Here is a 10,014-nt window from a genome sequence, read left to right as displayed (position 1 = left end):
GCGGCACTGCAGATTTACCCTACTCGCCCCAGTGGAAATGACGTCAATGCATGCGCTGTTTGTGCAGCTACAGCTTCACTTCATTCTCTATGGCTAATGGAATAATACTAATTTATAATTATCAGAACGTATCTATAATGTAGATCGTGTAAAAAACGGACTAACTGCAGCTGCAGAAGAGATATTTGAAGTATTGGATGGACTAAGGAGGAGTCTGAACTAGGAACAGATTGGTCACCACCGTAAATACTGAATGTCCAGATGCCTAAAAGTGAGATGAAGAAACACAAAGCAGGTTTGTTAAATTAAACTTAAAGGCTCCTTGGGACATGAGTCTTAAATCACTGATCAGTAGGATATTAGGCCGCCTGCTTTATCAGTGTTGTTTGGGTTAGCTAGCAGTTAGCTTTGAGCTCTCAGTGCTGCTGTTAGCTCTGTGTGCAATGTCCCGGTTAGCCTCTGAGCTAACACTAGCAACGTTAGCTTATCTGTGTGCTAATAAGCTATGACTAGCCTCTGTGCTTATTTTAGCATTGTTAGCATATCTATTTTCTGGAGAGGTCTGGTGAGTTTTGGGGTGAAATGGACATCTCTCTGGTATTGAGCAGGCCGTGTCGGTGTTGATGCACAATACACTTGGTGGGTGTTTATCTGGGGTGGAAGGTGTATAAACGATCCTTAATATTGGGGACTGGAACACGGATCTGCTACGTAAGGAAGCACCCGTTTTGATTGATTGATTGAAAACTTTATTAACAAATTGCAGAATGGGTACAATACAGTACAGCTCAATACACACAATTGTTAAGGCGATGCAGACCAGAGAAAGACTTTCGTCTTGTTTACATCAGGGTCCCCCATTTTCAATTAATCAGGACATAATGACATACATGACATACAGATAGACAGTACTGCTTACATCTATACATTTATGACATACCAGATTTGCAAATACAGTACTGTTTTGATACAAAAAGAGTCCAGAAAAGGGAGTATATACATTTGACGTAAAAACTGTACATTGGAGGAGGTTGGGAGGGGGGGGGGGGGGGGGGGTTGGGTAGGTGGGGTGGGGGGGAAACACTGTACAAACAAGCAAAACTGTACATTGGAATATTGACAACCATACTAGATAAATTACTGTACATTGAGGAGGTTTGAATCACTGTACATTGAGGGGGTGCGAATCACTGTTTACACTGTCTATATGAATTGAAAATGGGGGACCCTGCTGTAAACAAGACAAACGTCTTTCTCAGGTCTGCATTCCCTTAACAATTGTGTGTATTGAGCCGTACTGTATTGTACCCATTCTGCAATCTGTTAAATAAAGTTTTTCATTCATTCATTCATTCATTCATTCATTCATTCATTCACACTCCCGCCTTACTGTACCATGTTCTACATATAGAACCTCATCTCATGTACCGGTTTGAATCAAAGCCCTATCGAACGTATGCAAGCTCTACTGTCTTTAACTATAAGCGTTTACACTCCCCACTTACTGTAGAACGCAAGCTCTACTGTCTTTAACTATAAGCGTTTACACTCCCCACTTACTGTAGAACATGGTACATGAGTATATAGTATATAGGGATGTTGCACTTGAGCACCACAGGTTTCACAACGCAATTATTGTTATTATTATTTACAAGACTGGGCAGCGCATGCGAAACACTGCAGACCACTGATTGGTCAGAAGAGAGACGCGTCACTCGTTGGAGGCTCTCCACAAAAATGTTTCCGGCGTAGGGAACGAGCGTAGAGCGGCTGGTATTCACGAAGGAGAGCACTGGCCAATCAGAGAAACGCGGAAGTACATGTCCGTTGCCCAAAGTGTTCACGCGCCCCGGTCTGCGGCACTGCAGATTTACCCTACTCGCCCCAGTGGAAATGACGTCAATGCATGCGCTGTTTGTGCAGCTACAGCTTCACTTCATTCTCTATGGCTAATGGAATAATACTAATTTATAATTATCAGAACGTATCTATAATGTAGATCGTGTAAAAAACGGACTAACTGCAGCTGCAGAAGAGATATTTGAAGTATTGGATGGACTAAGGAGGAGTCTGAACTAGGAACAGATTGGTCACCACCGTAAATACTGAATGTCCAGATGCCTAAAAGTGAGATGAAGAAACACAAAGCAGGTTTGTTAAATTAAACTTAAAGGCTCCTTGGGACATGAGTCTTAAATCACTGATCAGTAGGATATTAGGCCGCCTGCTTTATCAGTGTTGTTTGGGTTAGCTAGCAGTTAGCTTTGAGCTCTCAGTGCTGCTGTTAGCTCTGTGTGCAATGTCCCGGTTAGCCTCTGAGCTAACACTAGCAACGTTAGCTTATCTGTGTGCTAATAAGCTATGACTAGCCTCTGTGCTTATTTTAGCATTGTTAGCATATCTATTTTCTGGAGAGGTCTGGTGAGTTTTGGGGTGAAATGGACATCTCTCTGGTATTGAGCAGGCCGTGTCGGTGTTGATGCACAATACACTTGGTGGGTGTTTATCTGGGGTGGAAGGTGTATAAACGATCCTTAATATTGGGGACTGGAACACGGATCTGCTACGTAAGGAAGCACCCGTTTTGATTGATTGATTGAAAACTTTATTAACAAATTGCAGAATGGGTACAATACAGTACAGCTCAATACACACAATTGTTAAGGCGATGCAGACCAGAGAAAGACTTTCGTCTTGTTTACATCAGGGTCCCCCATTTTCAATTAATCAGGACATAATGACATACATGACATACAGATAGACAGTACTGCTTACATCTATACATTTATGACATACCAGATTTGCAAATACAGTACTGTTTTGATACAAAAAGAGTCCAGAAAAGGGAGTATATACATTTGACGTAAAAACTGTACATTGGAGGAGGTTGGGAGGGGGGGGGGGGGGGGGGGGTTGGGTAGGTGGGGTGGGGGGGAAACACTGTACAAACAAGCAAAACTGTACATTGGAATATTGACAACCATACTAGATAAATTACTGTACATTGGAGGGGGTTGGGTTAGGACATTTACAGGGGCCAGTTTCGAATTGCAGTCTCCCGTAGGCAGGGAGCGAAATTAACTTTTTGACTCACCGGCCAGTGGCGGGTAGATGGGAAGAGTCTACCCGCCAAGCATATTTCTTACCTGCCAAATTTTTTTTGATTAAAAAAAATATATATATATTTTATATAAATTTTTTTTTTAAATAAAATATATATTATATAATCATACTTGTAGTTGTATTATCTGCGAGACATCGCCACCACGCAATAAGTCAAAATGCTTGCTATCTGCAAACAGCTCCACTGTCTGTGTGTATACTTGAGTAGTCTCCAGCTCCAGCAAGGATTCTCCGGCCCTGCAGCTAGACCCTATATTCAGCTAGACCCTACATTCAGCATGCAAGGATTCTCCGGCGATGCAGCTGGACCTATTTATAACGTTACCGTTCTTTTGTCAAATCACATTCAACATGCCCTCAGCTAGAATACGCATTCAATCAATGTTATAAGACATTGATATCAGGAGCTATCTGTAGCTACTGCTAGCCCGGTAGATAACGTTAAGACAATTTAGTTTACTGGGACATATGGATCAACGTGAGCTAGCTAAGCTAGCTAACGAGGGACCGGAGGTATTATGCACTCGAGTAGACTATTGCTGGAGCATTTGTTGATATCAGCAGCTATCAGTATCTAGCTAGCTAGATAGGTATATATGGATGAAAAGGCATGTGTCTGATAGGGATATATTATTAAAATATTGTATAATTTTGTATTTTTATATTGTATTATGAATTTGATTAGGGTTTTTATTGTTGTTTTAATTGTCTGTATGACATGTAAATGTTATGAGTGTATAAGGGTTTTTATTGTTGTTTTAATTGTCTGTATGACATGTAAATGTTGTGAGTGTAAGTATACGTCTGTAACTGTATTTTATGTGTTATGGACCCCAGGAAGAATAGCCCCAGCAGCACTGCTGTGGCTAATGGGGATCCAAATAAAAATAAAATAAAATAAAATAGCCAGCTAGATACCGTTAGACAATGCCTCGTCATGTATTAAACTAAAAGTGAATAGTTGACTGGGTCATTGTTTAAACAGTAACGTTAGCTCTTGGAGGTCCGATATAGACTAGAGCAGATGAAGTAAACAAGCCAGATAGCTTCCGATTGGTCATTTGCTTTTTTTCTCATGAAACCAGTCACGTCACTCTACTGTGATTGGACCTAGTGCGATGTGGGACTTGTAGTTTTTTAACGATCTCGCGGCGGAGAAAAAAAAGACGAGCGGCTATAATCTGTACTCGCACAAGAGTATCGTTATGGAGTTATGAACTACACGCCACACGGCGGGCAGCCCTCTAAGTGTCATGCGCCAAAGGTAAAAACAGCGGGCGGCGGGCTTTAGTTTCGGTCCCTGCCCGTAGGTGTTCTTTGAGAGTGGTTTTGAAAGTGGGTAGTGATTCACATTCCTTTACAGCTTTGGGTAGGGCGTTCCACATTGATGTGGCATAATTGCGAAACGTGTTTAGTCCCTTGTTTGAGCTGAATCTGGGTTTGACATGATTTGTGGAGCCCCCTCTGGTGTTGTGATCGTGATATTCACTGACCTTTGGGAAGTATTTTGACATGTACATGGGTACCTTGGTCGTGTAGTGTATCTTGTAGACCAGGCCCATTGCAAGTTGCTGTACTCTGTCGTCTACTCTAAGCCATCCTAGGTAGTCAAAGTGGGCAGGTGTGAGGTGGGTTCTAGGAGTAAGGTCAAGTAGTAGTCTAACCAGTTTGTTTTGTGATGTTTGTAATCTTGTTTTTAGCGCCTTTGAGGTGCTTTGGTACCATGAGGTGCAAGCATAGTCGTAGTACCCTTGAATGAGTGCTCCTGCCAGAGTCTTCAGGGTATTCTTGTTTACCAGAGAGGAGATCCGGTACAAGAATCTAGTTTGTTGGTTGACTTTTTTTGATTACCTTGGATGCCATTTTGTAACAGATTTGCCTCTAGGATGGAACCTAGGCCTAACAAAATTAATTGTTTGGTTCCTGACGGTTGTCACTTGGAAACGAGAGTGGTTTGGCCTTACCAACGATGTCTTTGCTAACATACCAAATACACCGGATGTTGTTTTTGTTGACACCAGCCACAGGGAGGTGCTGGTCATAGAAGTATGCTGTACCTTTGATCTGTACATGGACCAGGCCTTCCGGGACAAGTGAAACCAGAGCAGTTTTGTGTCCAGTGTCCCCCTGTACGTTCTTTCATGTCTCTGGAAAGTAATCCACTCGCAATCTGACATTGGTCGCACGTATTGCTCGAAGTCTACACAAACATCTCCAGCCGGTGTTGGGCTCGGGTCGCAGACGTTCAGATGTTGTTTGTAGACTCGCCCGCTGTTCAGGGCTTGTTTAAAGGCCAATCTTAGTGTGGTAACGAGTAGGGCTGGGCGATATGACGATATTATATAAATATCGGGTACAGTTCATTAACGATACACTTTTTAAACGTATCGTGGATATCGTGATGTTTTGCCCAAGAGGCTTGTGTCGCGTCAATCTGGTCCACACGTTGACACTTTTGAACAGCGCCGCCCCACACACACACTACTGCATCAAAAGTTACTACTTATGATAACAAAGGCATTCGTTTTGTGGCATTAACGTTATATAGTTACACTTTCAATAACATCAGCGTATTTACATAGCAACGACCGAGGTCGACCTAGATATAGCAAGCATTAGTCGTTCATATCTCAGCCCGTGCTGACTCAGTTGTGCCCATTCTGCGGTCTGTTAATAAAGTTTTCAATCAGACAGATGTATGGAAAGGCTTTTATTATAACATCCGTTGCAGTAAAATCATTATGCCTCCAGTCGTTTAGTCCTTCTGCGGAGCTAAAAGCTAAACGTCGGCCGCGGCGAGCTACCGCTGCCATTGTTATTGTCATTGAGCTCTCCAATGGCGGAAGTAAAAAATGAATACGCGCTTGCCGATTGGTGCTAAGAACAGCAGGGCGGGTGCAAGCGATGTGACGTAATTGGCAGACGCGACTGTCAATCAAAATGATTCTGTTTGCCGACTGAATTAATGAGAACGTTATTAACAGATTGCAGCATGGGTACAATACAGTACAGCTCAATACAACAACAGTCAACAGCGGACTGGAGGATGCAGACCAGAGAAAGACTTTCGTCTTGTTTACATCAGGGTCCCCCATTTTCAATTCATCATATTTCATATCTAAATCATATAATATCTCATTGCTAAATATATGCAATATATAATCTAATAATCCAATAATATAAATCTAATATATAATATAAAAATGCTAAATGCATGGGTATTTTATTTTGTCTTTAATGTTAGCTTGCAAACTCAAATACTGTCTTGGTAAGCCTCATAATGAATTTTGGGGAAAAAAAGAAAAACATCGTGATGCGTATCGTGTATCGCCGAAAGGTCAGAAAATATCGTGATATCATATTTAGGCCATATCGCCCAGCCCTAGTAACGAGGCACATGTTCATCAAAAGCGTCCAGTGCCTATTATGTCCCAACTGCAATAACGGTGGCAGTTACAACGGGTGTATGTGAGCTTAGTAGTGTTGTCACGATACTGGAATTTTGACTTCGATACGATACCTTGAAAAGTATCGATACTTTCGATACTTTCAATACCAAAAAAAAAAAAATTATAATAATTTTTTTTCTATTATAATTTTTTATTTTTTTTTAACAAATTTTGCTTTTGTTGCTGGTTGATTCTCCTCAGCTTCTCTCTGGTACTATACGAGAAGATAAATACACTTTTAAAACCCTTTGTTTATCTTTAGATCAGAGAGAGAGAGAGAGAGAGAGAAAGAGAGAGTGGCTGCTGGAGATTTTAGGTCTACTGAGCGCACCTTCCTAGTTATGACGAGAGAGAGAGAGAGAGAGAGAGAGAGAGAGAGAGAGATGAATATATAATAGAATGAGAGATTGAGAAAGAGCATTTATTAACGTTACGCGTGTACTGGTGTAGGATGGGCTCCGCTCGACCGAACGTTGGCAACGGGGTAGTTGTGTCGAGTTCATGCGTGTACTGGTGTAGGATGGGCTCGGCTTGACGTTACTCCGTTTCCATGAAGTAATAGGTGGCCAGCTAGCTAGCATTAAGCTAACGGAGGAACGACAGCTAACGTTAGCTAATAATAGCGTTGTTTACAAACTGAAGACAGGGCTGCCTGCCCGGCTGTGAGGGGGAGGAGGAAGAGAGAGAGAGAGAGAGAGAGATTTCTCCGGAGCTATGCTCGGAGCATTTATTAACGTTACATAGCATAGCATAGCTCCGGAGAAATCTCTCTCTCTCTTCCCCCTCCCCCTCACAGCCGGGCAGGCAGCCCTGTCTTCAGTTTGTAAACAACGCTATTATTAGCTAACGTTAGCTGTCGTTCCTCCGTTAGCTTAATGCTAGCTAGCTGGCCACCTATTACTTCATGGAAACGGAGTAACGTCAAGCCGAGCCCACTACACCAGTACACGCATGAACTCGACACAACTACCCCGTTTCCAACGAGGAGGCTGCAGCAGCTTGTGTCTGTTGCTCTGAGCGAGGAGGCGGAAGGGCAAGGCTCTGGCAGCGCGTCTGTCTGTCAACAACTTGCGGGAGCAAGCCAGCTGGTACCGATACTGCAGAAAGTATCGGTACTTCGGGAAATGAGTATTGAAGCCGTTTTAAATATTCAGTATCGATATGTATCGATACTTCGATATTTTTGACAACACTAGAGCTTAGATGTAAAAAATTACGAACACGCACACGCACACACACACAGGGAGAATGCCTGCCCCCCCCCTTCCCCAGTCCCCTCTGCTGTTCTCTCTGTCTTTGCACTCGCACGAATGCTCCCAATTATATTTTGATGTCGCACAGATACCATTTCAGTCGCATATACGACCAATTCGGTCGCAATTTCGAGCCCTGGCTTCAGAACATCCCACTTCACTGACACATGCCTTCTCTTTTTGACCGACCACATTAAACAAGAGGTGGATGCGGGCAAATACTGCGGCATGGTCATGCTGGACCTCCAGAAGGCTTTCAACACTGTCAATCACTCCATTCTGATTGACAAGCTAAAAGCAATTGGTTTTGATAGTTTATCAGTGAGCTGGATGCAATCCTACCTGGAGGGGAGAGAACAGATGGTAGAGGTAAACGGAACTCTACCCCCCCTCCCAGTGAGCTGTGGTGTTGAAGCATAATAATAATAATAATAATAATAATAATAATAATAATAATAATAATAATAATAATAATAATAATAATAATAATAATAATAATAATAATAATAATAATAATAATAATAATAATAATAATAATAAACTTTATTTGAATAGCACCTTTCATACAGAAACTGCAGCTCAAAGTGTTTCACAACAGAAAAAAGACAGGCATACAATGAGCACATAAAGTGCAGACATATAAAATCACAGTTTCTTACATTAGGATCTAACATCCCAACAGGCCACCTTGTTTATGGTTTGATTCAGTTTTAAATAGACAATAATAAAAAGAGTAAGATAAAATAGACGAGTAAAATAGTGCAATAGTGCAGTGCAATAAAATTGTAGAATAGAATATACAAAAATATATATATTTTACAGTGCAATCAAATAGTTCTGGATTACTGTTCAACAGTTCAAAGTCATCTTTACCTTCTCTGTTTGGTCTCCACAGTTTAAAACTTAACAGTCTTCCCTCCTGTTTTATACCCACTTTGACCCTTTGAACCTCCCACCCAGGGCAAACCTCCCTCTCAGGGTGCAGTTCCCTCTCTCAGGGTGCAGTTCTAGGCCTGGGTCCTACACAGTTTTAAAGCCTGACAGTCTCTTGTTTGATACCCACACAGTAGGTCAAGCAGTAGTCTGACCAGTTTGTTTTGTGATGTCTGTAATCTTGTTTTTATGCCTTTGAGGTGCTTTGGTACCATGAGGTGCAAGCATAGTCGTAGTACCCTTGAATGAGTGCTCCTGTTAGAGTCTTCAGGGTATTCTTGTTTACCAGAGAGGAGATCCGGTACAAGAATCTTGTTCGTTGGTTGACTTTTTTTTATTACATTGGTTGCCGTTTTGTCACAGGAAAGATTTGCCTCTAGGATGGATCCTAGGTATGTAATTTCATCTTTCCTTGTGCCAATATTGTCACCCACTGTAACAGAGAAGCCATGATTGGCCTTGCTGAGTTTGTTATTTGATCGAAAGAGAATGGACTCTGTTTTACCCAGGTGTAATGATAGTTTGTTATCAGCAAGCCAGGTGCAGATTCTGCCGAGTTTAGACCTGAGAGCTTTTTCAACCTGCAACTTGTTCCTGTCAGAGACCAGCAGGGCTGAGTCGTCCATCGAACAGGAACAAGTTGCAGTCACAAGCTGATGACATGTCATTTGCATAAATTAGGAACAGTAACTGTCCTAGTAGGCAGGGAGCGAAATTAACTTTTTGACTCACCGGCCAGTGGCGGGTAGATGGGAAGAGTCTACACGCCAAGCATATTTCTTACCTGCCAATTTTTTTTTTAAATAAAATATATATTATATAATCATACTTGTAGTTGTATTATCTGCGAGACATCGCCACCACGCAATAAGTCAAAATGCTTGCTATCTGCAAACAGCTCCACTGTCTGTGTGTATACTTGAGTAGCCTCCAGCTCCAGCAAGGATTCTCCGGCCCTGCAGCTAGACCCTATATTCAGCTAGACCCTACATTCAGCATGCAAGGATTCTCCGGCGATGCAGATGGACCCTATTTATAACGTTACGGTTATTTTGTCAAATCACATTCAACATGCCCTCAGCTAGAATACGCATTCAATCAATGTTATAAGACATTGATATCAGGAGCTATCTGTAGCTACTGCTAGCCCGGTAGATAACGTTAAGATAATTTAGTTTACTGGGACAGATCGATTTAACGTGAGCTAGCTAACGCGAGCTAGCTAACGAGGGAACGGAGGTATTATGCAGCTCATG

The 10,014-nt window shown here is 42.0% G+C and overlaps 1 protein-coding gene across 1 annotated transcript in view; it reads left to right on the top strand.

Annotated features, from left to right (window-relative positions):
* Nucleotides 1–1,914: 1,914 nt before the first annotated feature.
* The window catches only part of LOC311232037 (beta-galactoside-binding lectin-like), a 61,082-nt gene continuing 52,982 nt past the window's right edge, over nt 1,915–10,014 (top strand). Inside the window, exon 1 of the mRNA XM_084318705.1 lies at nt 1,915–2,151. The gene's annotated coding sequence lies outside the window, so the exon portion shown is untranslated. The remainder of the gene's footprint in view (nt 2,152–10,014) is intronic.

This window comes from Notolepis coatsorum (genome assembly GCF_963971535.1).
Source record: "Notolepis coatsorum genome assembly, chromosome: 7".
Classification (NCBI taxonomy): domain Eukaryota; kingdom Metazoa; phylum Chordata; class Actinopteri; order Aulopiformes; family Paralepididae; genus Notolepis; species Notolepis coatsorum.
Note: the sequence above shows the minus strand (reverse complement) of the source record. Positions and strands in the feature narration are given on the sequence as shown.